The sequence below is a fragment of the Stegostoma tigrinum genome, chromosome 29 (genome assembly GCF_030684315.1).
Source record: "Stegostoma tigrinum isolate sSteTig4 chromosome 29, sSteTig4.hap1, whole genome shotgun sequence".
Lineage (NCBI taxonomy): Eukaryota > Metazoa > Chordata > Chondrichthyes > Orectolobiformes > Stegostomatidae > Stegostoma > Stegostoma tigrinum.
Window position 1 is genome coordinate 31,354,725 of NC_081382.1, and position 22,210 is coordinate 31,376,934.

General features: G+C 39.1%; 1 protein-coding gene and 1 long non-coding RNA gene across 3 annotated transcripts in view; one reads left to right on the forward strand and one right to left on the reverse strand.

Moving 5' to 3' along the window:
- The window catches only part of LOC125465495 (uncharacterized), a 74,560-nt gene that overhangs the window by 40,715 nt on the left and 11,635 nt on the right, over window positions 1–22,210 (reverse strand). Inside the window, exon 3 of one of the 2 annotated variants that reach the window (XR_007250262.2) lies at window positions 13,637–13,771. The exons of the other annotated variant lie outside the window; for it this stretch is intronic. This is a non-coding gene — a long non-coding RNA (uncharacterized LOC125465495). The remainder of the gene's footprint in view (window positions 1–13,636; window positions 13,772–22,210) is intronic. 2 annotated transcript variants of the gene reach the window in all.
- Window positions 1–22,210, forward strand: part of zgc:63972 (protein CutA homolog) — a 58,101-nt gene that overhangs the window by 1,909 nt on the left and 33,982 nt on the right. The window lies entirely within an intron of this gene.

Here is a 22,210-nt window from a genome sequence, read left to right on the forward strand (position 1 = left end):
GGCTCATTTAGACATCAAGAGGATCTCATGCCACTTCTTAGGTATTTTTAATCAACCTGTTCAGATTCGTAGCACGCTTCTGGAGCAGGTGGGACTTGAACTCAGGCCTTCTGGCCCAGACACAGGGACACCACAATAGTCCACAAGAGCCCTTGTTCACTCCATCTTTTCTGTTTTTCACAGATGGCGTGATGACTTACTTGCTGGATAGAACTACATTACTAATTGAGGAGGATTATTATTTGTTACAAACCTTCTCGATGGTTATTGCTTCATTAATGGTCAGCTTTCTATCTTGCCAAACTCTCTCAATAAGCTAGATGTCAAGAGAACTCAGCATGGAAAGTAACTCGCTGCCTGCTCTGAATGACCTTTGTTACAAACAACCAATTACATTTCAAGGCACAGTCCACTGGCTCCAGCCTCAGGCACCCCTCATGCACAGGCATTGGCATTTGACACATGCCAACCCCTCTGGCCCTTCAAAGTGGACCACTGCCCAATCCACAGGCTGCAGCTGGACAGATTCCCTGACTGTCAGTGGCCCTGATGACTGACTTTGGCCAAGCCCCTGAATTGTGCGTGAACTGTATAGCTGATTGATCTACTGGGACTGCAGACCCTAACAGTGGCCCACCCTCCAAGAATGGACTGAAGTTTCAATTTGTTGAATAAACATACAGTGTGTGTGCCATGCAGGCAGCTGGCACATGTTGTAGGTGCTAGAGTGACGTCCCGATGTACATCTTGGATCTTGGACAGAGCCCTATTACAAGCATACAAGCATCCTGTTTGTTTGTCTGTATAAAAGAGCATCTAAATATGGCTCTGGCTTGTGCATCAACACACTAACAGGCATGAAACAGTGAGGCAAGACAAGGGCATGGCATTGGTAGTATGAATATGCAGGCAGGTGCTCCGTGAGCAAGAGCTAAGACAGCAAGCAAGCAGCTCTGAGTTGCAGCTTGGTCCAATCCATGAATTGGGTGGCTGACAGTGCGCACAAAGTATCCCTACTGCAGGGTTTCAATACTTTTTGTACAGCAGAGGAAAGGTGACAGATTTAGAGCGAATAGGCTGAAAAAAGATTTGATAGAGGTTTTTTAGATTAGATTAGATTCCCTACAGTGTGGGAGCAGGCCCTTCAACCCAACAAGTCCACACTGCCCCTTGCAGCATCCCACCCAGACCGATCCCTCTATAACCCACACACACCTGAACAATATTGGCAATTTAGCATGGCCAATCTACCTAGCCTGCACATTTTTGGACTGTGGGAGGAAACCGGAGCAAATCCACGCAGGCATGGGGAGAATGTGCAAACTCCACTCCTATGGCTGGAATTGAACCTGGGTCCCTGGTACTGTGAGGCTGCAGTGCTAACCACTGAGCCACTGTGCCACCCTTTTCAAAATCATGAGCAGACAAGTTACAGCAGACAATGCAAAGCTGTTTGCAAGAATAACATGAACAAGAACTAAAGCACACAGGTTAAAGTGATGAGTAAATGAAGCAAAGGTAATGTGAGAAAAAAGCTTTTATTATTCAGTGAGTACTCAGAGTTTGAAATGCACTGTATAGAAGTGTAATGGAGGCAGATCCAAATAGAGCATTCCAGACAGCAGTGGATGATTATTTGGACAGAAATAATGTGCAAGAGTATGTGGAAAAAGCAGGAGGTTGACACTAGCTAGTGAGGCTCATTAAAGGTATAGGTACTATGGGCTGAATGGTCACCTTCTGGACGTAACGATTCTGCACTTGCTCCTGGTTTGTCTTGCAACGTGAGTCTGTGGTTCTGACAGGCACGATGATTAATTTTGAAGGGTTGGAAAATATTGGAGATTAACGTCCGTGGATGAGATGTGCATGGAGCTGGTGTTATAAGAAGCTGTTCAGTGCTGAGCAACATGGAGGCTCCTCACAGCTAGGGCCGAGCCAGGTGCCTGCTCTGAATTCCATATGTCTACCTTTGTTGGTGAGTTTGGTAGGATAGGAAGCTGAATGTTAATGAGGTGAGTTGTGGCATTTAATAATAAATTGGCAACTTGCCACTGAGAAATTCGCTTTGCCACTGATGAAAAGCATAAACGGTGTAGCGAGATGTTCCTGATGTCGAGATAAATCTCATCTGACTTCTCAACCGATACTGTCAGAAATCTCACCAGAGCTCATGTCGCTGATAGCCCTGTAAGAGTCTGCCCTATGTTATCTTTATTGGCAACAGGCCAATTATGTTAATCAGTAATGATTTGTTGCTTTTTAAAAAGAACAATATTCAACGTCATTTCTCACAACCTAAACACAATCTTGTGAAATAATTCTTTTGCAACACACTAGTCTCTTTTAAAGTGATAATCCATGCCAAGGGCTAGGTCCACAGTTCTGAATATCATTACCGTCAAAAAAAAGAGGATGAAGTGAATCAAGAAGATGCAAAGTCAGAAAGAATGGAAGAAAAATGGTCCACTGCTTTCTGGGTCTGTATAAAAGAGATGGAATAATAGGCAGCTTGATGAATCTTGACCTTAAACTCACTGATGATGCTGGGAAACCAGTACAGACTGTGACACAGAGCTTGGCAGGAAGAAACGAACAAATATAATGTACAGAGAAACAGTGTTGATACTGGCATCAACATAACTGAAAATCCAGTCGTTTCTATAATGGATGGCTGTTCCACAACATCAGATTTATCCCTGGGTGACAAGTTGAAAAATAACCCCAGTGCACTTAAAAACATCAACCGTCGTTAAAACCATCAATTGTTGTTAAAAACATCATGAAGATCTACAGGTAAATGAAGAGCTTAGAGAAGCATTGGACTTGTGAGAAATGTGAACAAACTGCCTTCAGAAAATTGTAGTAAACAGTGCTCTAATTGCTTGATAGAAGGGCATTCAAAGGATAAAAATAATAATCCATCTCAGGGCTAAAACAAGGTATACAAACTGCTCAGGATTATGACCTGTTCAATTATAATACAACATTGCATTTTAATTTACTCAGGGCCATCCATGAACTACATATTCACACCTGTAGGAAGTTATTTTCAAATCAGCATATTTTCAGTTCTGAAGAGTTGATCTGGTTTGACAAATTATTTATTTTTCCCTTGATGTGAAATGAATCGGAATAGATCAATATTTCTTGCAGGGAGTAATAAACTTCAAGAGGCAGTCTTACATTACAAGCATGGGGATAGAATATTGTAGTGTTATAAAGTCAGAGACTAGACTTTGAACAGCAGACCACTATAGCAACAGTAAGGTTATTTGATTTGCATTGCTATAGTAACAGGTTTCAGTCTTGATGATAGAGTAGAACTTGACAGTTATCCCTAATGAGGATTATTAGTTTTAGGTGAGATATCACAATGTCTGGCATGGAGTTGGAGCATTGTCTTCTACCAACTTCCCTCTGGCATGCTTTTTTCTTGGTTCTCTTCGAAAGGTTTTCAGGTGTTACAGAAATAATGAAAAATAATTGAAATAGGAGGACAGATTGCTGACCTAAGGCTAGATCTTGGAAATGTCTTCACATTATAATTAGTCATTTCAGCTTACTCTACAAAGCTTATTCAGAAAATAACTTGGCATAATTATGACAAATGTTGCTCTTGTAAATGGATTTTGATTGTTATCACAAAATAATCAAGATACTGTGAAAAATACCTTCAATAATTATTTCAAAAGAATTGGAAAAAGAAGTGATTTAATGAACAAACAATCCTTACATGGCCCAGTAACTCAGGGAACCAAAGGATTTGATTCCTAGCTGAAGGACCTGCATTGATGCCCTGGGGCTAACTATAGCTGTCAGACAGATTTCCTCAACTTATTTGATTAAGTTTGAACAGTTCTTGACTGAGGTCGTTCATAGAGCCCTTTGGATCTATATAAAGAGAACAGGGGCTTAGAAAATCCTTGAATACACACGTCAGGAAAAGAAATGTGCTGAAAAGAGTGACAATTTTGATTAAGTAATTTAACAACAAATATAGCATGATGTATTAATCTAATCATGGTGATCAGTTATGCTTGTAATGTAATACAATTTTTAGCAAGCACTTTTATTATTACTTTCTTATTCCGGTGATCTTTTTAGGTAAACATGAAGACTTTCATTTTCTACCATTCCATGGTTAGAAATGTGTTGTGCTTTGTCATATTCATTCAAGATATGCTAAAAATCCCATAGCAGAGAGGAGCTGAGACAGGCTTTCATAAATAATTCTTGCCACCTTAGATATCCAAAGGAGTGCAAAAATCACTTGGTCTATGCTGCTCTGTTGGAGGCTACCCCTTCAGGAACATTGTTCTTTCTGCTGTCAAAATGACAGAGCAATCCAAACATGATGCAGAATTTGCAACCAAGTCAGATTCACCAAAATATGCAGAAAACTTACAAATATAAATGTAACTTCCAATTTGTGTAGCACCTTTCACATCTTTAGGTAATTCCAACAAGCTTCAGAATTAAGTGGCCTTTAAAAAAAATCATTCTTGGAATGTGGGAGTCACTGGCTGGCCCAGCATTTAGTGCCCATTTCTAATTATCCAACAGACACTGGTGGTGAATGGCTGCAGACTATGTGTCAAGGTTTACCCACAGTGCTGTTTGGAAATGAGTTCCTGGATTTTGACCTAGCAACACTGAAGGAATAATGATGTAGTTCCAAGTCAGGATGATGAGAATAGGAGGGAAATACGTAGGTGGTGGTGATCCTATGATGCCCTTGTCTTTCTGAGTATTAGGAGTCATGAGTTTGAAAGATCTATGTATGGATCTTGGTCTATTGTTACAGTTCATTTTGTGGATGATACCAATTGCTACCTCTGTGCATCAATGAAGGGAGCAAATTTGAAGGTATTTGATAGGGTGTCACTCAATAAAGTACCTTTGTTCTAAATGCTGAACTTCTTGAAAGTTTTTGGATTTGCAATCACCAGACAAATAGACAGTATTGCACCCTACTCCTTGACTTGTTCTTAGTAGCTAGCTTTGAGGAGTCAGGTGTTGAGTGACTCACTGCGGAATTCCTAACTTCTGACCAGCTCTTGTAGCCACAGTATTTAAATGGCTGGTCCAGTTCAGATTTTGATCAGCTGCAGGATGCAGATAGGAGCTTTGATGAGTCATTGCAGTGCAGTTTGTAGATGGCACATGCTGCTGCCATTGTGTGCTATTGTTGGCAGAGTAAATGTTGAAGGGTGTTAGATGGGGTGCCAATCAAGCAAGCTGATTTGTATTGGATGGTGTTGAGCTTCTTGAATGTTGGAGCTATACTCATTCAAGCAAGGAAAGGATCATTTATTGTTGAACACAAAATACAGGCACTACTTTTGGTGAACAGTGGCAAGTCCATAGACAGTTTTGCAGACTCATCCTTGGATCTGCTTCTTTTTTTGCCTCCAGAAGTGTTATCACATACAGCCGAAGGTTCTTTTTCATTCCAAATCGCCGTGACTTTTTTAAAAAAATGTAACCACCATCAGTAAATCACCTGTGTAACCAATTGGATATTTACATGTGAAGACTGTTGCAGGCAATGCAAAACATTGAAAGTGAGGGATGGTTAGGGACGGCAGGATGGGGCTAAATCAAAATGGAGTTGGACAGGGAAATAAAGTACCACAGTGCCCACATTTCACTAAAGGTATTGAGAGCTTTGGTGAACACAGTATGCTCTTTTACTGATTGGGATGTGCTTAATATTTTTTATATCTGGAAGTGGTCAGACACACAGATGAATGGCTTTCCCATCACCAAATCACCATGACTTTTTTTGTTTAGAGGTACCAAACACCAACAGTAAATCACCTGTGCAGCCAATTTGAAATTTACATACAAAGTCCATCATGGGCACAGTGTATGCTTCCTAAAGGGCTCAGGTGATAAGGTCCAGGGCATTGTCTGTTACCAAGAGGACACAGTCAGTGAGCTCCACAAGAAGATTCATTAATGATTCCCCATGGACCTTGTAATGGTTGTCACAGATCCATATTTTAGAATCTCACCTTGGGGTCCTTTTATATTAGCAGATTCCTAATGCAATTTTTCAAGCACAATGTGAGGACAAAAGAATTGTCAACAAACAACTAAGATCAATCCAAAATGGGATGGATTTTTTTTAGTAATCTTCTGTAAAAACCATAATGTTCTTTCTGTATCCACAAAAATCAACCACCCAATGCCAACCCTCCACCATGTGGAGTGCTCATCTTCATTTCAACAAATTAAATTCTTCAGAGTGGGCATAGTCCCTCCCCAAAGAAATGAGCTTGTATAAATTACTGGGGTCATGATGGCCATTAAGTGGGCACCTGGCTCACTCTGCTTGATGAATGAGGTCACACCAGTATTAGCCATTTGCTGACTCAATGATGAGTGAGAATGCAAGAAAGTACAAAAGTGAGGTGATATTTGATGTTAGAGGAGGATTGCTGTCTGAGGGGGAAGTAATGAACAGAGGTAGCCCATGACGAAAGGTAGCAGAAAAAACATGAAAATCAAGGGTTCAAAATCAAACATGCAACAATAAAGAAACTAGAAAATGATAAGTAAGTCCCTACCCACTGTGTAAATGAAAATAAAACTCTTCACATGCTCTGTTCTTTACTTTGCCTCCCTCTCATGTTTCTAACCATACTGAAAGCTATCACATTGAACTTTTTTTCTTCCATTTTACATTTCAGACACAAGGCTTTCATTGTCTGGTGTCATTTACTATTGGAACTCTAGGCTACCAGTGGGTATAATAACTGTATGCATTACATTTAGAAGCAATCTACTTAACATGTTGCAGTGATGCCAAAATAATATTCAAAAAGCAATCGAGGAAGCAGCTGTAGCAAAGCACTTCATAAAAATGAGTACTATATATATGGATTGAAATTGAGGTAATGCAAAAGCAATTGCACAAAATCTTTAATTACAGTTAATAACAATTAATAACAATTATTGTTACAACTGACAATAAAAAGGAAACTTAGTAACACATTTGTCATTGAACTTAAAAAAGTAATGCACGCATGAAACAGACAAGAATTAATTCAAATTCAGTGAAAAACCCGTGATCTACTTTCAGTCATCTGGTTTTATATATTACTCACTAAAGAACAATGATGCAACACCTAGCACACCCAATGCTAAAATTTGTCAAAATGAAACAGTAACAGATTCAGGTGGCAAAAACCAACTGCTGCAACAGAATTGCTTTCAAATCCCAAAGGAAAATCAAATCTTTATGTTGCTTAGTTTGTAGACACAAAATACAATGATTTACTATCTTCTTATCATGAAGCTTAAAACTTGAGTAATATATTCCAACTTTAGAAAGTGCAAAATGTGCTTATTACGAATGATTTATCAAGCTATACCTTTGATGAATCTTAGTACTGTGGAGCACAGCAGGGATGAGAAAATTTAATTTATATCTGTCACAATGCATTTCCTCTCATTTTTAACAGTAGTAATGCTCAATGATTCTGTATTACACCCAGAAATCAAATCTACCATACTTACAAACAATACAACTCTCTAAAAGTAGCCTGGTGAAGAGTAATCACATTTGTTCTATCAAACCTTTTGACTGTCATTGGACTTTGGCTGTATTTTGTTTTTTCCATTCATGGGACGTGGGCATCATCGGCTAACCAGCTTTTATTGCATGTCGCTAGCCGCCCTTGAACTGAGTGGTTTGCTAGGCCTTTTCAGAGGGCAGTTCAGAGTCAATATCCTTCTGCTGCTGTAATGGGATTCAAATCTAAGTCCCCAGAACATTGCCTGAGTTTCTGAATTAATAGTCTATTGATAATACCACATGATCATCATCTCTCCAAATAGAGCAAAATATTTTTAAAGATTTTTTTTCCTTGCTTCAGGTTTTCAGTCATAATCCCTTCCCTGAATATCCATGATCAGTCTTGTTAGCCAAAATAATCTCACGTATTCAAGAAGATATGATCATCTTTCATCATCGGAGAATCTCCTATATGATTCTTTTGTGGAACATGAGAACTTTGGTCTAATTAATGTCATTTGGTAACTGAAGGAGATTCTGATAAAAGCAACCTTTAAAATTTCTCAAGTTGTACTAAACACATCTCAGTAGCCATTTATACAAATCCATGTAACACAGACACATTAACAGAATTTCTTATAATGCAAAAACTTTAAAAATAATCAGCTAGGTAATAGATTATTAATCTAACAGTGATACAAGAGGGGGACTTCAATATTCTCTTTTTAAATCAAGTTATGTCAAAACCCTAAAATGGGATCTCTTCAAAATGAAAACAAGGAGGAGTTGCCCTATTGATTAACCCAAAAATAAATTCTTGGATTTAAATGAACTGAACTAAATCCTGAAATGAATCCTGTATCCTGGTTAAAATTCTATTGTTTATGGATCAAGGCATTAACTGGAACTTGAAAACTAATGATGCAAGTATCTGCTTATTAACTTTGTCATTACTTTTAATTATTCTAATTGAACATGTTATGATACGCCTTCGGGTAAGGAAGGACTTGAAGCCAACCTTTGTTTGTATAATAACATAATAATATCCTTAATTTGTCTTAAAACCGGAGTAACTGACAATTCAAACAACTTGAGTTCTTTAGATTGGATAAGTTCTTTAAAAATTGCTCGGAGGACATTAAGAATCAAGATATGAAATAAGATTCTTATCGCCTACCTACAACATGATGTTTAGAAAATCTACCAAAAGAAAAGCACATTTTGCCTAACATTCATGTAGCTGATTAAATGCTGAAGAAGTACATTCAAAAATATTTACTTTATTCATTTCAATATATTCTACTTTAATTCTCATAAAGTACTGCTCAAGTTTGATGTCTTATACTATCAATCAGCTTCCCTGCATTAAGTACTCTGTGAATAAACTTCACCAAATCCAGTCAGGCTGTCAGCACATTTGATTTAGCATGGCATTTTTTGCCTTAAGAAAGACACAGGAGGAGGATGTGGTTGGCATTTTCACATGAACTCCATTAAATATGCAGTAATTAGGGATTAATTGTTAAACCTGGACTCAAGACTAATGCATAGTATGTAGAACAGCAAGATTTAAAGATCATAGGGGACTTGGCACACTTTTGGAAATTGTTTTTTGTTGTGAATATATGAATGTGAGAGAAAGCTCAAATTATAACACACATGGGAGGCATGGTTAGTAAGTTTGCAAATGGTACCAAAACTGGTGTCATAGTGGATAGTGAAGAAGGTTACCTCAGAATACAACAGGATCTTGATCAGATAGGCCAAATGGGCTGTGGAGTGGCCGTTGGAACTTAATTTAGATAAATATGAGGTGCTGCATTTTGGAAAGGCAAATCAGTACAGGACTTATACAACTAATGGTAAGATCCCGGATAGCATTGCTGAACACAGAGACCTTGCAGTGCAGGTTCACAGTTCCCTGGTAGACGCAGGTAGACAGGATAGTGAAAAAGGTGTTTGATATGCTTGCCCTTATTGGTCAGTGCATTGAGTAAAGGAGTTAGGAGGTCTTGTTGCGGCTGCAAAAGACATTAGTCTAATTGCGTTTGGAGTGTTGCATGTAATTCTGGCCTAGGAAGGATGTTGTGAAACTAGAAAGGATTCAGCAAAGATTTATAAGGATGACCTTGTAGTGGTTTATAAAGTTATGAGGGGCATAGATAGGGTTAATAGACAAGGTCTTTTCCCCAGGGTATGGCAGTCCAAAACTACAGATTTAAGGTGAGAGGGGTAAATTATAAAAGGGACCTAAGGGGCAACTTTTACACGGAGAGGGTGGTGCATGTATGGAATGAGCTGCCAGAGGAAGTGGAGGAGGCTGGTATCGATACAACATTAAAAAGACATCTGGATGGATATATGAATAAGAAGAGTTTAGAGAGATATGGGCCAAATACAGGCAAATGGAACTAGATTGAGAGAGGACATCAGGTCAGCATGGACAAGTTGGACCAAAGGGGTCTGTTTCTGTGCTGTATATCTCTCTGACTATATGACATATATCGGTCCATACCACAGAATTAATCACCAGTGATGCTCAATGAAATTTAACGTCAATGTTGGCTATTTCATAAATTATAAACTGCAGAGGCTGGATTCTGTAGTACCGGCAAACGTTCAGATTCTTTTTGACTCTCACTTTCTGACTTTCAGTTTGTACTGTAGGAGGAAATTGGACTTTAGAAACTTCATCCTCTCTCCCTTTGTCAATTTTCTTCTTTACAATGTATGATCTACGTAAAACCGAATGTGGCTAAGCTTCGCTCAAAATATGAATAATTTTTTTTACATCACTCTGCTCAGGCACTTCTCTTTCCCACATCAATGGCTTTTCATTTTACCTTCTGACCAGCACTGAACTTTCTAAGTTTCATACGTGGTGTATCAATTTGTATTGTTTTTCTCTTACCTTGCTTTTGGTCTCAGGCTTAAGTAAACTAAACATTCTTCTCGAAATATATTTAAAAACAAAACTAACCTGTAAGGTGAACAACCTGTTATAGACTGTGGGGTTATTATTAAAAGAGCAGAAAATTGTTTAGCCTGTGTCAAAATGAAACATGGAACTTATACCTAACCTGTCACCTTGCAAAATATCTCTGCACAGATTGTCACAATCTGTGTGTTTTTGATTCTGGCTGACATGGTGATATTAGGATGTGTTCCATTCTACTCTTATTCAGAAATATTTTAAACTCTTCTCACACAAACTATGGACCATTTTCTGACACCTGTGTGGTAATCTATAAATTGCGAACCAATTTTCAAAACTTTATTAGCTTAGGCATTTGAGGTATTGGGTATAGACTCAACACTTATCCACTTGCTCCAGATATCTGCCAAAACAGTCTGTCCTCTCAACTTTAAAAAAAAATCAGCATGTACACATGTCTATAGTTTTCTTGTGTTAGACCACTGAATGAAATAACCTCTGGATGGAATCATTTCTCACTCTGATTCACACCTCAACTTTTCTCCAACTTATCAAATTCCCTATCTTTCTTGGATACCAAATATAGCTTCTTCTTCTTGTTTTAATGTGGGTAATCATAATTTTCTCTTGATGAATTCCTCCAACAATCTCTTGCTAAACCTGAATAGAACAATGACTCAAAACCCATAGGATATAGTCTTGAAACAACCTCTGTTAATTTCTCTCTGTGAAATGCTCACACTCATTAGGCCAGTCATTCATTATCTAATTAAGCATCACAGATAGCATTGAGAATTTCTACTCACCTTCACAGGATTATCATAGAATCCCTACAGTGTGGAAACAGGCCCTTTAGCCCAACAAGTCCACACTGACCCTCAGAGGATCCCACCCAGACCCTTCCCCTGTAACCAACCTAATCTGCACATCCCTGAACACAGGCAATTTAGAACAGCAAATCCACCTAGCCTGCACATCTTTGGACTGTGGGAGGAAGCCCACACAGACTTGGGGAGAACGTGCAAACTCCACACAGACAGCTGCCTATTATCTGCTAAATCAGGATACTAAAAATATTGTATATTTTTACCATTTGTTTCTTCTTTCCAGAAATCTTGGTGCTCTTAGCACTTACCAACGTTACTCATCCCCACTGTAAATAATTTGGCCAGGTTTAACCCTACATTTTTAAACATGAAGACTTTGTTCCTATAATTAGTGACAAGTAATAGGATGCATTGTCATATTTCATCCCAACATTAACTTCACCTATACACTGGAATACTTTTATTGGAAAAATTAGTCTGCTTTGCTTAAGGCAATGTGACTTTGGATTTCATGTACTCGCTTGCTGACACTACAGATCCAGCTGTAGCTGTATCAATGATAAAAGTATGTTGCGAATCTCTGACTTTAACTTTTACAATGAGTGCTGGAAATATATCTTCAGCCCCGTTACTCTCATCTTCCATGTGCAGTTTTTCTTCTCTCTGTAACACTCGCTCTTTCTGGTTGATAGTATCAATTTCTGTTTCCAGTCAAAGATTTCCAGTCTCCTGAACTAGCCTTAGAGATGACAACCTCAACCTAGTGCATCACTACAACTTGATACTTTATTGTGACCTGGACCATTACTGATTTCTCTCACATTGTGTGCCTTCTGGATATGGCCAACTGTCTAAGTTTAAGGGCACTTTGGTCAGAAATTGAGGCACATAAATTGTTATCATGGCAACAAGAATTTCTGACTCTCCAGACTGTGAAACCTGGCTGGTGTGGTTTGAATATTGTTGAAATCCAGTGGACATCCTCTATTAGCTGAGGAAAATAATTCCTTTTCAATTTTCAACTCTCTCTCTCCTGTTTCCATGACGGTGGCCTCTTCACTGGCCTCCTTCTGCAGCAGATTGTTTCAGAAGCCAAGTCTGGATTTTATTGTTGCCTAGGCTTTCTATAAATGTGTTTATCAGGTTGATTTTTGAGTTCACACTGTACCCACTGTGGCAAGAATGGAATCTGCAACAGTCTCACTTGGCAACTGTTTTCTTCGATAGAACATAAATCTGTGTAATCTCATCTTTAATCATGCTTTGAGGCAATTTCAGAATTTCATTAAAGTAAGCATGTCCCATTCCCCTGGGGTCTCCTGGGCAACATTGCTTTGTCACTTTCTCAAAGCATCTGGTCTATTCATGAGGAGGATGTGATCCTTATTTCCTATTTGTTTATTTTCAGCCAAATGTGTAGCCTTTGTTTCTAATTAAATTGGTTCTCTTTGTTAGGGTTGAGTTCCACATAATCTTCAAATATATATTTTCAGTTCCATTATTTTCCAATTTCATACTGTGCTGACTCATTACGTACTTGAAAACGGTATGCACACATGAAGCAATCTTTCAAACCACTCAAAGTTCCATCAAATCTGGAGTATCAAAGCGTGTCATGCTGCTCTTCGATCCTTAAATTCTTAAATGAAATGTAAAAATAAATTCCATCCTATCCTAGCTGTCATCTTTCTGTTGTATATTGCACTGAGAAAAACTCACCACATGAGAAAAGAAACTCAGCAACAACACTCAAGAAGCTCAACACCAACCATGACAAAGCGATTTAATTGACAGGCACCATGTTTAACACCTTCAACATTGATTCCCTCCACCACCAGTGCATAGGGGCAGTGTATAGCATCTACAAAATGCACTGCAGCAGTGCAGCAAGGGTCCTTTGACAGCATCAAATCCATGACCTCTGTCACTTATACAAGAACAACAAATGCATGGACACATCACCACCCTGCATGTTCAATTCCAGTCCACACACCATCCTGATTTGGAGGTGCACTGCCATTCCTTCAGTGCTGCCTGATCAAAATCCTGGAGCTCCCTTCCTAACAGCACATGCACAGTAATGGTTCAAGAAGAAATCTGAGCACCACTTTCTCAAAGGCAATTAAGAATGTGCAAAATGTGACATGCACCTCCCATGAATGAATTAAAATACAAAATAACACCAGGCAGACATTCTAACTTTATTAAACCTTCCCAACCAAGAGGGCATCTAAAGTGACAGCATATAAAAGTGCTCAGGCCTCGTAATATTTACAATTTTCACTTGTTCAATTCCTTATTATACATTGTTTACAAACAAAAGGTTTTTCGAAGTAACAATATACTTACACTTATTTCATGTTCATCAAATAGTAAAGCTGCTCATTTTGAAGCCTGAATTTTCTGATATTCTACCAACTAGGAAGAACTTAATAGTTCACCGTGACTCCACATGTTGGTTAGCTTCTCCATCTGCTGCCAATTCTGTGGAGGTTCATTAGATGAAGTGTCTTACATTTTTAGTGGAATATGCATTTTAAATTTTGAAACTGAGCTAATTAAATCCCTACAAGTTTGAAGTCATTTATAGGAAGATGCTTTCAGTCACAATGAAGAAATCAGGCCCATTTCTCCAACAAAGATCAAACATTACTGTAATAATAAAATGTGAAGCTGGATGAACACAGCAGGCCCAGCAGCATCTCAGGAGCACAAAAGCTGACGTTTCGGGCCTAGACCCTCTGATGGAGGGTCTAGGCCCGAAACGTCAGCTTTTGTGCTCCTGAGATGCTGCTGGGCCTGCTGTGTTCATCCAGCTTCACATTTTATTATCTTGGATTCTCCAGCATCTGCAGTTCCCATTATCACTCAAACATTATTGTGAATTTTTTTGCTTACCCAACAAGTTATCTGTTTACTTGTCACATACTTTCAAAAATTACTTTCAAATATTCAGAAGCTAATGTACAAGAAATAAACAAAACTAGGAATTGAGCGGGGCCATGGGTTGGTCAAGGAACAGAGGAACTGTTGGCTCAAATGTAGTAAGTTTACCTGAGGGATTCAGTGGGTGGAGACTTTTTAAAGACCAAGTTAAAGGATGTCATTCATGATTAATATAACGGTTTCCCCATACTGGGCACACAGACAAAGATCTTCCTATACAAGTGGTCTTGTTTGGGGGTGGTGTAGTTGTGACCTGATAAGTAAAAGGAGGGAGAGAAGCTCCTCCACTGAAACAGTCCCTCAATAATGATAGCCACTGTTTCCATTCCGTGCTCCTCTGTGATCCGAGCTGCCTGGCCATCACTCACATTCCTTCTCATAAATAGATGCATTAGGGACATGTTCAAGGTGCTCCATAATTTCCACAAGCCTACACTCTGCCTAATAAATGTCAAGTAACACTTGCATCTAACAACTGCCGCACAATGCCTATCTCCAACATGACAGTATTAAATCTCCCCTTTACATTCAACAGTATTACCATCATTGAACTTCCCCACCATCAACATTCTGAGGGATGCCATTTATCATAAACTTTACTGAATCAGTCATTTAAATGCTCTGATTAGAATAACAGGCAGGTAGTACAGTTTCTGTCTCCTCAAAATGTTGCATCATTTACAAACCACAAATTAGGAGCATGATGTATTTACTCCCCATTTGCCTGGATGGGTACAGCTCCAGCAACACTCAAGAAACTTGTCACCTTCCAGGACAAAGCAACCTGCTTGGTCAACACCCCATAAACATCAACTGCTCCAGCACGTGCATACTGTTGTGACTCTATAACATTCTGCAAGATACTCTGCATAAACTGACCAGCTCTGCTAAAACAGCACTTCCAAATGAGTCACTTCTACCATCCAGAAGGACAAGGACAGAAGATGAAATCACCTTTACTCTCATCTTCCATGTACAGTTTCTCTTCTCTCTAGAACACTCAATGTGAAGAGCAAATCTGAAACGAGGGATTAAGAGGGCTAAGAGAGGACATGAGATATTGCCGGAAAACATGGTTAAGGAAAATACCAAAGCCTTTTATTCATGTATAAAGAGCAAGAGGGTAACTAGAGAAAGGATTGGCCCACTTAAGGACAAAGAAGGAAAGTTATGCGCTGATTCAGAGAAAATGGGTGACATTCTTAACGAGTACTTTGCATCGGTATTCACCAAGGAGAGGGACATGACGGATGTTGAGGTTAGGGATAGATGTTTGCTTACTCTAGGAAGGAAGGAAGAAGTGTTAGGTATCCTAAAAGACATTAAAGTGGACAAGTCCCCAGGTCCGGATTGGATCTATCCCAGGTTACTGAGGGAAGCGAGAGAGGAAATAGCCGGGGCCTTAACAGATATCTTTGCAGCGTCCTTAGACACGGGTGAGGTCCCAGAGGACTGGAGACTTGCTAATGTTGTCCCCTTGTTTAAGAAGGGCAGCAAGGATAATCCAGGTAATTATTGACTGGTGAGCCTGACGTCAGTGGTAGAGAAGCTACTGGAGAAGATACTGAGGGATAGGATCTATTCCCATTTGGAAGAAAATGGGCTTATCAGTAATAGGCAACATGGTTTTGTGCAGGGAAGGTCATGTCTTACCAACTTAATAGAATTCTTTGAGGATGTGACAAAGTTGATTGATGAGGGAAAGGCTGTAGATGTCATATATATGGACTTCAGTAAGGCGTTTGATAAGGGTCCCCATGGCAGGCTGATGGAGAAAGTGAAGTCACATGGGGTCCAGGGTGTGCTAGCTAGATGGATAAAAAACTGGTTAGGCAACAGGAGACAGAGGGTAGTAGAAGGGAGTTTCTCAAATTGGAGACCTGTGACCAGTGGTGTTCCACAGGGATCTGTGCGGGGACCACTGTTGTTTGTGATATATGTAAATGATTTGGAGGAAGGTGAAGGTGGTCTGATCAGCAAGTTTGCTGATGACACTAAGATTGGTGGAGTAGCAGATAGTGAAGGGGACTGTCAGAGTTTACAGCAGAATATAGATAGACTGGAGAGTTGGGCAGATAAATGGCAGATGGAGTTCAATCCGGGCAAATGCGAGGTGATGCATTTTGGAAGATCAAATTCAAGGGCGAACTATACAGTAAATGGAAAAGTCCTAGGGAAAATTGATGAACAGAGAGATCTGGGTGTTCAGGTCCACTGTTCCAAGGAGGTGACAATGCAGGTCAATAGGGTGGTCAAGAAGGCAATATGGCACGCTTTCCTTCATTGGACAGGGTATTGAGTACAAGAGTTGGCAGGTCATGTTGCAGTTGTATAGGCCTTTGGTTTGGCCACATTTGGAGTACTGTGTGCAGTTCTGGTTGCCACATTACCAAAAGGATGTGGATGCTTTGGAGAGGGTGCAGAGGAGGTTCACCAGGATGTTGCCTGGTATGAGGGTGATAGCTATGAAGAGAGGTTGAGTAGATTAGGATTATTTTCATTAGAAAGACGAAGATTGAGAGGGGACCTGATTGAGGTCTACAAAATCATGATATAGACAGAGTGGATAGTAAAAAGCTTTTTCCCAGAGTGGAGGACTCAATTACTAGGGGTCATGAGCTCAAAGTGAGAGGAGGAAAGTTTAAGGGAGTTAGGCGTGGAAAGTTCTTTACGCAGAGGGTGGTGGGTGCCTGGAACGCGTTGCCAGCGGAGTGGTAGACGCAGACATGTTAGTGTCTTTTAAGACATATTTGGACAGGTACATAGATGGGCAGGGAGCAAATGGACACAGACCGTTAGAAAATAGATGACAGATTAGACAGAGGATCTTGATCGGCACAGGCTTGGAGGGCCGAAGGGCCTGTTCCTGTGCTGTAGGTTTCTTTGTTCTTTGTTCTTTCAGGTTGGTGGGATCAATTACTGTTTCCAGTCAAGGATTTCCAGTCTCCTGAACTAGCAAAACTATTTAGGCTCCGACTCACTTCTGTTTCTTTGAAATTAAAGTTCTGTTACCTGCCTAACTTGATCATGTTTCAAAGTTTGAAATTTCCAAGACTGGGGTGAAGAAGAAGAAGTACTAAGGCTAATCATCTGTTCACAACTAAAAAAGTCAGGAATGAAAAAGATGTGCGCTCCGACGCTCTACCATCTGACTGGATATCATCAAATTTTTCCATAACAGTAAAACTCTACCCATATGTGAATAAAGCTCTTGCCTGATTCTCAGACAAAAGTGATCACATAACTCTACAAGTGTTGAAAGTTACTTAGAGTCATAAAACATGGAAACAGACCCCTCAGTCCAACTCGTGCATACTGACCATGTTCCCAATCCAAACTAGTCCCACTTGCCTATATTTAGCCCATATCCCTCTAAACCTTTCCAATTCATGACCTATCCAAATGTCTTTTAAATGTTGTAACTGTATCTATATTCAGCACTTCCTCTTGAAGTTCATTCCATATAAACCAGGAAAAAAATGGTTGCACCGTGTGTCCTTTTTAAATCTTTCTTGTCTCACCATAAAAATATTGCCCATAGTTTTGAAATTTCCCCCACCCTAGAGAAAAGACCCTTCCTCTTCACCTTATCTATGCCCCTCATGATTCTATGAACCTTTATAAGGTCACCCCTCAACCTCCGGCATTCGAGTGAAACAAGTCCCAGCCTACCCTGAGAACTCAAACTCTCCATTCATGGCAACATCCTGGTAAATCTTTTCTGAACCCTCTCCAATTTAATAACAACCTTCTTATAGCAGGGTGATCAGAACTGTACACAGTACTCCAGAAGGGGCCTCACCAATGTCCTGTACAACCTCAATGTGACATCCTAACTCCTATACTCAAAGGAATGAGCAATGAAGGCAAGTGTACTAAATGCCTCTTTAACCACCCTGTCTATATGTGATGCAATTTTCAACGAATTATGAACCTGAAGCCCTCAATCTTCAACGAATTATGAACCTGAAGCCCTCAATCTCTCTGTTCTAATGCACCACCCAGGGTCCTAGCATTGATTGTATAAGTCCTGCCCTTGCTTGTTTCACCAAAATGCAACACCCCACATTGATCCACTCCTCAGCCCATTCATTTCTTTTTTATCTCTTTCAGAAATATAAATATTTATAACTATGCAAATTAAACTATGCATATATAAATAAACCCACCACACTTTCTTCAATGATAATAAAGTGTGAAGCTGGATGAACACAGCAGGCCAAGCAGCATTTCAGGAGCACAAAAGCTGACGTTTCGGGCCTAGACCCTTCACCACTTTCTTCCATCTAGGGTTTTCAAGCACTTGAGAGGAAGAAAAAATCCAGACAGACCTTGTCCATTTTCTACTGAATCAACGGCTAATGTTGAAGTTGGCAGCAGACTAATCGTGCAGCCACTGTGGGCTCCTCCTAGAGCTCATTTGCTCCATCTGCTTTTCCATTTTTATCTTTCTTCACAACATATTTTTTCTTGCTTTAATCTACTTAGCAATCTCTAGATGGTTCGAGCCAACGCAGGGGAAAGTGGGAGAGTATGGGGGAGACCGAGCCTAACATAGAGGACAGCAAGCCCAGTGCAGGAAAATCAAACCCAGCGTGATGGCAATAGAGGACCCTGGCATCTGTGGGGGCAGCAGCAAGAGCAGGTAGCTCGATGTCTCCCAGTATCTGTGGTGGTGCCATGCGCACAGATTTTGAGCCCTATGAGGAGGAAATCAAGCCCACCACAGAGGAGATCGAACCCTTGTGGGGAGCGTGAGCCCAGGATAGCTGAGCACTTATGAAGGATTGCAGTGTTGAACTTTCAACTTTATTTTGTTATCTTTCTGTTTTGTACCGAAGATTTTGTACTTATGTACCTGTGTACCTAAGATGGTGCCAGGAATTGTGACATTGTACACTTTTCACTGAACTCCTATATCCTTGTACTTGATTACACATGACAATAAAATCTAATTCTAATCTGATGGTTTTATACTGCCACCCAGAGACAAGTTTTACACATAAATCTACGATACATATTTGCATAAAATTTGATATCAGATAAAAGTCGACCTCCTATTTTTGGCCAAAAAGTCTTGATTTTTCCATGTATCTCATGTAAAAGTCGACCCTAGTTCTTCACAGATAACCGATCAACATTTATGAGTCAAGGTATTATCTTGTCCATAAATGTTACGATGAGGAAATGATCGGTGAGACAGTATGAAAATTAGACATCCGATAGCTTTTTAAATCAGAAATATTAGTTTGAGAAACTAAAACGACCGTAGACGAGAGAAAATGGAGGGAAATGGAAGAACTTGATTCAAAGGTTTATACACATCAGGTCAGAGTCAGGCACTTGTGAAATATAATCATATACAGTGTTGAGGTTTTGAAATTTCTTCATCATGTTGTATAAAAATGTCCAGAAGAAAACAAAAAATATACAGCAGCATTTAAACTGGAAGTTACTGAAAGTGCAGAGAAGACAAATAACTGTGTAGCAGCAGGATAATGTTGTGTTTCAGAGAAACTTGTGAGAGACTTGAAAAAGATAGCGAACCAACTTCAGAAAATATTAGAATGAAGAAGTGCCAACAAAGGTAAACCTAGCAAGCGGCCACAATTGGAGAAAAGTGCTGCTAATGGGTAGTTGAAAATCGTCAGAATGGAAAACACGTTAATTATGAAGTCATCCGAATCCATGCATGAAACAAATCAAAGAAGAATGGAATTTCAGATTTTAAGACAAGTGCTGGATGGTGCACAAAGTTCATGAGAAGGCAAAACTTAGTACCTCAGTTGAGAACAAAGATTACACAAAGGCTGCCTGTTGAATTAGAAAATATTACTGTTTCACCAGCTTGTAATCAGATATTGGCAGAAGGAAGGCTACAACGTATCATGAATTGGAAACTCTAGACACGCTGGAGAATCAAACTGTGAACCAAAAAAGAAAGAAAAAACAGTATTGGTGAAAACCAATGGCCATGAGAGGAGTGGTTTACTTTAGTCCTTTCTTGTATGGCTGATGGCAGTAAATTAAAACCAATGGCTGTTTTTAAGAGAAAAGCTTTGCCCAAGGAGAAATTTCCAAAAGGAATTGTCGTCCATGTGCATCCAAATTTCTGGATGGATGATGGTGGATGTAGAAAATGGATAAAGGAAGTTTGGAACTTACAACCTAGTGGACTAGGTGAGGAAAACAGTTTGCTTATCTGGTACTAGTTAGATCACCTCATGTGAAGAATGTTGTTGATAACATCTGATCATGTTAACACTGATATAACTGTAATTCCCGGCAGACTTACAAGTGTTTTGCAACCAATAGATGTTAGTGTCATTTAAGGGCATGATGAGAACGAAATGGAATAACTGGATGCATGATAGAGAAAAAGCATGAACAAAAGAAGGCAGAGTGCAGGCTCCATCACTGCCACTGATCTGTGAAAGGATTGTTGATTCACGGGAAGAAATAAGAGCTGACACTATTTTCAAATCATTCAAGAAACATGGACTTGCAAATGTATTGGACAGTACAGAGGACAATTATCTATGGGATGATATAGATGAAGATGTGGATCATGTGCTACCTCTAACTATGGACAGCAAAGATGAAGAGGATCCACGATTATATCATTCATCCTGATGATTATGAAGCTTCATTCGATGCTGAAGATGTTGAACAGCGTGATTTTGCAGAATTTTAATGAACTTTTGTATCTGACATGTTCAATTTAAGATGTACTATATAATTGTAATTTAAAGCCATATGATACTTGTACTTACCTTTTTCTATGTATAAATAAAAGCTTACTAATTCATTTTTGTTTCTATTGTCTTTATCCAGTAATTACTGTAATTCATTGTGATTTTTTTTCTTTATTCATTGAGAGATCAATTAGGTTTCTGCTAATGATACAGTTTTTTGGACTGTAGCATGAATTTCAGCTCCTCAAAAGTAGCATCCATGTAATAGTCGACTCCATCAATTTAGTCTTAAAAATAGTCTAAAAGATTCAACTTTTACACAAATATAAACAGTAACTGTTGTGTTCAGAAATCCATGTAGCAAAAATTAAACTAAACATTTGTTTAGAAGGGTCTTATGTTTTGTGTGCATGTCAGCATATGTTAGCTGAATTAAACACAAAACTGATGAAAATAGTTTTCCTCTCAATGAAAATTTATAATAGAGAAGTAAACCTAACCAACTTTATCCATTTTCATGACACATTGATCTGCACTGGTCAATACCTGAAGACATAAAAGAATGATAAGATTTTAAAGTGAATTCAGCAAGGAAGAGTTCTACGAACTCACAAATTGCAAGTTAAAACAATGTTGATGAATGCAGATAGGATAACAGACTTACTAATGAACAATTTAATTAGTTCTAAATTGAAAATAATTGCTGCTTGAGATGTCAGTGATAAAAAAAACTGTTTACTAGAGGCTGCAACATGATAGCTATCTATTTATACTTCACTGATGCAACCCACAGCAAATTGCTCTCACGGTCAGTCAAATTTATGGATGCCATTTACACAGACACCTCCTAAACTTAGTAGAGATTATGAAGATTCCTTCAATGGCATCATCATGATATTAGAATATAGGCTTCCCAAAACTACTGAGCTTACTTAAATCTTTAAAATTATTTCAAAATTCATCCTTAGAAGGAACAATGTGGGATCCACAATTTGGAATTGAAAGAACTACGTGCTAGAGTTAGCTATTTCAGTCAAGCAAACCAAGGACTTTCACCGATCCTGTTCAAATAACATTCAATATGTCACTAAAAGGTGGCTCCATTTTTTTCTGGTTGCGAAAGTGATTTTTAAATGTATTGCAAGTCCAAAATCTATTCATGAACTGCTGGTGGACAAAGGTGTATATGCCAAAGTTTAAAATGATTGAGTTTTGATTGACAATGATGGACATTTGAAAATATAAAAAGAATCTGAAGCATGGGATATAGCTAATACTAATG